The sequence below is a fragment of the Cherax quadricarinatus genome, chromosome 62 (genome assembly GCF_038502225.1).
Source record: "Cherax quadricarinatus isolate ZL_2023a chromosome 62, ASM3850222v1, whole genome shotgun sequence".
NCBI lineage: Eukaryota > Metazoa > Arthropoda > Malacostraca > Decapoda > Parastacidae > Cherax > Cherax quadricarinatus.
In genome coordinates this window covers 16,521,919-16,528,459 of record NC_091353.1, presented here as the reverse complement: position 1 = coordinate 16,528,459, position 6,541 = coordinate 16,521,919, and positions in this window count along the sequence as shown.

Here is a 6,541-nt window from a genome sequence, read left to right as displayed (position 1 = left end):
GAATTCTGTAATGAAATTCTTGAAAATTTGTATACCTTGTACAAGATCTCTAAATCCACCATTGTTCCTCATCATCCTGCCAGCAATGGGTTAGTGGAACGAACCAATAAGAAAGTACTTGATGTCCTGAGAGCCACTATCAATCCCAACAGTGAAACTTGGGATGAAGTTATACCTGATGTGCAGTGTGCTATAAATTCTGCTTACAATGTTTCTATAGGCGACACTCCACATTATGCATTGTACGGTGTAGATAAACGTTTGCCTTATGAGTTGTTATATTCTAACCCGAAACCAAATTACAACCCTGATGATTTCATAGCAACTCGTACCAGCCTAGCTCAAAGCGTCTTTAGAAGAATCCGTGAAACACTTCATAAATCAACAGCAGAATTTACAAGAGTCGCAAACACTCGAGCAAAGCCATCCAAAATCAAAGTAGGTTCGAGAGTTATGCTGACTAACTTTAACAAAACGTCTGCAATTCCTAAGCTTGATCAAAAATTTGTTGGTCCTTATCGAGTAGTTGAACATATCACTGGCAATAAGTATAAGGTTAGAGAAATTAGTACTGGTCAGTATAAAGAATTGCATTTAGATCATATGAAGTTAGTATGTGATGATAATGATGTTCCAACCCAGACTAATGTGACAGACTCTGACAATCCTCCTGATCCTGTACTCTCTACCTCTGAGACTCAGTCAGATGATCAACCTGAATGTCGTTATTCCTTACATACACGACAGGTATTGAGAAATCCTCAAGTATCATTTGTAACTACCAATTCAGATTTGCCTCTAATACAGCATGAGTTAGCCAGTGCAACAGAGTTTGATCCTCCCAGAGATGACACCCATTCTGCATATGTCAATCTTACCCTAGCAGAGTTGGGGTTAAATGTAAATAACCTGTATAGAAGAATAATTACAGTATCAACTTATCAATATTCAAGAAATTTTTTTTTGTGTTCACGTTCTCTCTGAATTCTGAGATTTAACAGTCTAGATTTGAGTGCACCAAGTCTGCCTTTCTGTTAAACACTTCTTCCTTTGTATATATTTCTTCCTCAGAATCCGTTGATCACATGAATACAGATCGATCGATCAAATTTTTTATTATCACTTCTATTGTGTAATCCCAATGTTGAGTTTCATTCGATGAGTTGTGCTACATCATACCTTGTAATGCATTATAGTTTCATTACAGTAAATTACATTAGCTTCCATTCTAATATTCTACTTATGTATGTTATAATGTTCAATTGTTGAGTACTTTGACATTGTATAGATTCAGCCCGACCAGTATGTTTTAAATAAGTGACCCACTGATCAGATCAGACTGGTTCCGAACCCTCGACTGGTCTGAACCCTTGACTGGTCCGAACCCTCGACTGGTCCAAACCCTTGACTGGTCCGAACCCTCGACTTGTCCGAACCCTTGACTGGTCCGAACCCTTGACTGGTCCAAACCCTTGATGGTCCGAACCCTTGACTGGTCACAAACGGTTTCGTTGGACAATAAAGCAGACTGTAAATGGATGGGGTTGTAGGTGCCCTTATCAAAAACAAACAATAAATATAAATCAGGAACGTACACGGTAAGCTGTCCAATATACAAGTACAGTCAGAAATAGAAATACAAATAGCTAGAGCTTCATTTAAGGAGGTTATTAATAGAGTATTCAAGAGGTTGCTAGTAGAATTAAAGTAAATCAACCATTCAAATCATTATGAAGCCCTGTGTAGTCTGCGGTCAATCAAACAAACGGGCTTCCACATGGATAAATTGTCATTTTTGTGGAAATTGGTGTCACGCCCCTTGTGCAGATATCCAAGAACTAGGTACAAGCAGTATTAAAACAGGGAAGTGTTTTTGGTTATGCCCAAATGAGATAAATCTGTGGACTAAAATCACAAGGGTATTAAAAGAGGATAACATCAAAGCTGCTTTCATAGAAAACCTGGAAGCTTTCTACAACAGATGGGAACATAAAAAGTCTGGGCTGAATGGTACTGCCCTTGATACTGGCCATGTAGTCAGAAACTGTAAGGCTGGAGGTGATGTCCTGGTAGTCAGTAAATGTGGGGCTGATAGTGCTGTCCTGGGAGACAGTAATGGTGAAGCTGGAGGTGCTGTCCTGGGAGACAGTAATGGTGAAGCTGGAGGTGCTGTCCTGGGAGACAGTAATGGTGAAGCTGGAGGTGCTGTCCTGGGAGACAGTAATGGTGAAGCTGGAGGTGCTGTCCTGGGAGACAGTAATGGTGAATCTGGAGGTGCTGTCCTGCGAGACAGTAATGGTGAAGCTGGAGGTGCTGTCCTGGGAGACAGTAATGGTGAAGCTGGAGGTGCTGTCCTGGGAGACAGTAATGGTGAAGCTGGAGATGCTGTCCTGGGAGACAGTAATGGTGAAGCTGGAGATTTTGTCCAGGTAGTCAGGAATTATACGCAGGAAGGAATACATATAAATGACCTCATAGGGGACAGGAGCCGTAGTAGGGAAACAAGTGTAGTCAAAGATAAGATAAAACCAATATTGCAAACTAGAAATACCACAGGAAATAGCAAACAAGAGGACTCCACTAGCAATAGTGAGGATATATTACCAAAAACAACTGGTGGGAGCTCCATTGTTGGTGCTAGGGAGGATAGGAATAAGACAGGGAAACATGCACCAACAGGGAATACAGTCACAGAAACCCAAGGCAAACGGAAACCAAGCCTGTGCACATACTATGCACTTGGTATCTGCAGACATGGGAAATCTGGAAAAACAGACGGGACATGCAACTATGACCACCCTAGAAAATGCCATGCCCATATGACAACAGGAAAATGCAAACTCCCTTCCTGTAAGCTTTTTCACCCTGAACTGTGTACCTCTTCAGTACAGGAAAGACTGTGCTATAACTTAAATTGCCAGGCACACCATCTAAAGGGGACAAAAAGATACAAAACATCCAGGCCATGGGAAAACCTGGGTAGCCACAGCCACTCAAGAGGGAGAGGTTTTTTAGTGCCAGGTAGGAAAAAAAACTGGCAGGAAATGGCAGAAATCGTACACCAAATCCAGTCATTCCTAGAGTGGAACCACAGTCGATGGTCTCCACTCCAAACCAACAGATACAGATACTAATGCTGGAAAAAAAATCCCCCCCAGTACCAACAATACCACCAGTCCGATGACATTCTTCTTTGCAAATATACAGGGTCTAAAGCCAGCAACAAACAACAAAATACCTTTCATCCGTGGACTGCTTGAAGAGGCAAAGGCAATGTTCGCGGCTTTCACTGAGACCCACATAAAGGATCACTTGGACAACGAAATATGGATCCCAGGTTACAACCTATACAGATGTGACAGAGTGAACAGGCAAAAGGAAGGGGTTGGCCTGTACATTGCAGAGTCACTTGTTTGCACAGAACTGCTTAATGCCTCAAATGATGTAGTGGAAGTTTTAGCAGTAAAGGTCGAGAACCAAAACCTAGTCATTGTGGTAGTCTACAAGCCTCCGGATGCAACATCCCAGCAATTCCAGGAACAGCTGTTAAAAATTGACCACTGTCTGGAAAATCTTCCAGCTCCTGCACCCAACATCTTGCTCCTGGGGGATTTCAACTTAAGGCACCTAAAATGGAGGAATATAGCAAATAATATTGTTGCAGTAATAACACCAGGAGGCAGCTCTGATGAAAACTCACACTCACACGAGCTTTTAAATCTCTGCACAAAATTCAATTTAAACCAGCAAATAATAGAGCCTACTAGACTGGAGAATACACTAGACCTCATCTTCACTAACAATGATGATCTGATAAGAAATGTCACCATATCAAAAACAATATACTCAGGTCACAACATAATTGAGGTTCAGACATGTATGCGTGGAGCCCCAGACCGACATAATGAGACTAGTCACGAGGGAGCATTCACCAAATTCAACTTCAATAACAAAAACATAAAGTGGGACCAAGTAAACCAAGTCCTAACCGATATAAGCTGGGAAGATATACTAAGCAACACAGACCCCCAACTTATGCCTAGAACAGATTAACTTGGTGGCACTCGATGTATGCACAAGGCTTATTCCTCTAAGAAAAAGGAGGAGTAGATGTAAAATAGAAAGAGACAGGCGCTCCCTTTACAGGCGACGGAAAAGAATAACAGAGCGGCTAAAAGAGGTCAATATATCTGAAATGCGTAGGGAGACACTGGTCAGAGAAATAGCAAGCACTGAACTTAAGCTAAAGGAATCTTATAGGAGTCAGGAATCACGGGAAGAACTAAAAGCCATAAATGAAATCGAAAGAAACCCAAAGTATTTCTTCTATTATGCCAAATCAAAGTCGAGAACAACGTCCAGTATTGGGCCACTACTTAAACAAGATGGGTCCTACACATATGACAGCAAGGAAATGAGTGAGCTACTCAAGTCCCAATATGACTCAGTTTTTAGCAAGCCGCTAACCAGACTGAGAGCCGAAGATCAAAATGAATTTTTTATGAGAGAGCCACAAAATTTGATTAACACAAGCCTATCCGATGTTATCCTGACGCCAAATGACTTCGAACAGGCGATAAATGACATGCCCATGCACTCTGCCCCAGGGCCAGACTCATGGAACTCCATGTTCATCAAGAACTGCAAGAAGCCCCTATCTCGAGCCTTTTCCATCCTATGGAGAGGGAGCATGGACACGGGGGTCGTCCCACAGTTACTAAAAACAACAGACATAGCCCCACTCCACAAAGGGGGCAGTAAAGCAACAGCAAAGAACTACAGACCAATATCACTAACATCCCATATCATAAAAATCTTTGAAAGGGTCCTAAGAAGCAAGATCACCACTCATCTAGAAACCCATCAGTTACACAACCCAGGGCAACATGGGTTTAGAACAGGTCGCTCCTGTCTGTCTCAACTATTGGATCACTACGACAAGGTCCTAAATGCACTAGAGGACAAAAAGAATGCAGATGTAATATATACAGACTTTGCAAAAGCCTTCGACAAGTGTGACCATGGCGTAATAGCGCACAAAATGCGTGCTAAAGGAATAACAGGAAAAGTCGGTCGATGGATCTATAATTTCCTCACTAACAGAACACAGAGAGTAGTCGTCAACAGAGTAAAGTCCGAGGCAGCTACGATGAAAAGCTCTGTTCCACAAGGCACAGTACTTGCTCCCATCTTGTTCCTCATCCTCATATCCGACATAGACAAGGATGTCAGCCACAGCACCGTGTCTTCCTTTGCAGATGACACCCGAATCTGCATGACAGTGTCTTCCATTGCAGACACTGCAAGGCTCCAGGCGGACATCAACCAAATCTTTCAGTGGGCTGCAGAAAACAATATGAAGTTCAACGATGAGAAATTTCAATTACTCAGATATGGTAAACACGAGGAAATTAAATCTTCATCAGAGTACAAAACAAATTCTGGCCACAAAATAGAGCGAAACACCAACGTCAAAGACCTGGGAGTGATCATGTCGGAGGATCTCACCTTCAAGGACCATAACATTGTATCAATCGCATCTGCTAGAAAAATGACAGGATGGATAATGAGAACCTTCAAAACTAGGGAGGCCAAGCCCATGATGACACTCTTCAGGTCACTTGTTCTATCTAGGCTGGAATATTGCTGCACACTAACAGCACCTTTCAAGGCAGGTGAAATTGCTGACCTAGAAAATGTACAGAGAACCTTCACGGCACGCATAACGGATATAAAACACCTCAATTACTGGGAGCGCTTGAGGTTCCTAAACCTGTATTCCCTGGAATGCAGGCAGGAGAGATACATGATTATATACACCTGGAAAATCCTAGAGGGACTAGTACCGAACTTGCACACGAAAATCACTCACTACGAAAGCAAAAGACTTGGCAGACGATGCAACATCCCCCCAATGAAAAGCAGGGGTGTCACTAGCACGTTAAGAGACCATACAATAAGTGTCAGGGGCCCGAGACTGTTCAACTGCCTCCCAGCATACATAAGGGGGATTACCAACAGACCCCTGGCAGTCTTCAAGCTGGCACTGGACAAACACCTAAAGTCGGTTCCTGACCAGCCGGGCTGTGGCTCGTATGTTGGTTTGCGTGCAGCTAGCAGCAACAGCCTGGTTGATCAGGCTCTGATCCACCAGGAGGCCTGGTCACAGACCGGGCCGCGGGGACGTTGACCCCCGGAACTCTCTCTAGGTAAACTCCAGCCCAAGCAATACGCCTGCTGTCTCTAGTTTGTATTAGCTGTATGTCGGGACGACATATGTTAGCGTCACCGAGCTCTCAGTAGTACCAGTTACCAGTAGCCAGTTACCAGTAGATGACTCACCACCAACCTTCTGTGTGAATCACTGACTGTTATTCACGTTGCTGCTGACCATAGCATGTTTTTGAACACTGCTCTCCCTCTAGGCACTGGTGGGTCAGTCTGAGATAGAGAGCAGAGAGAGGCAGGATAAGAACATAAGAACATAAGAACGAAGGAACACTGCAGAAGGCCTACTGGCCCATGCGAGGCAGGTCCAAGT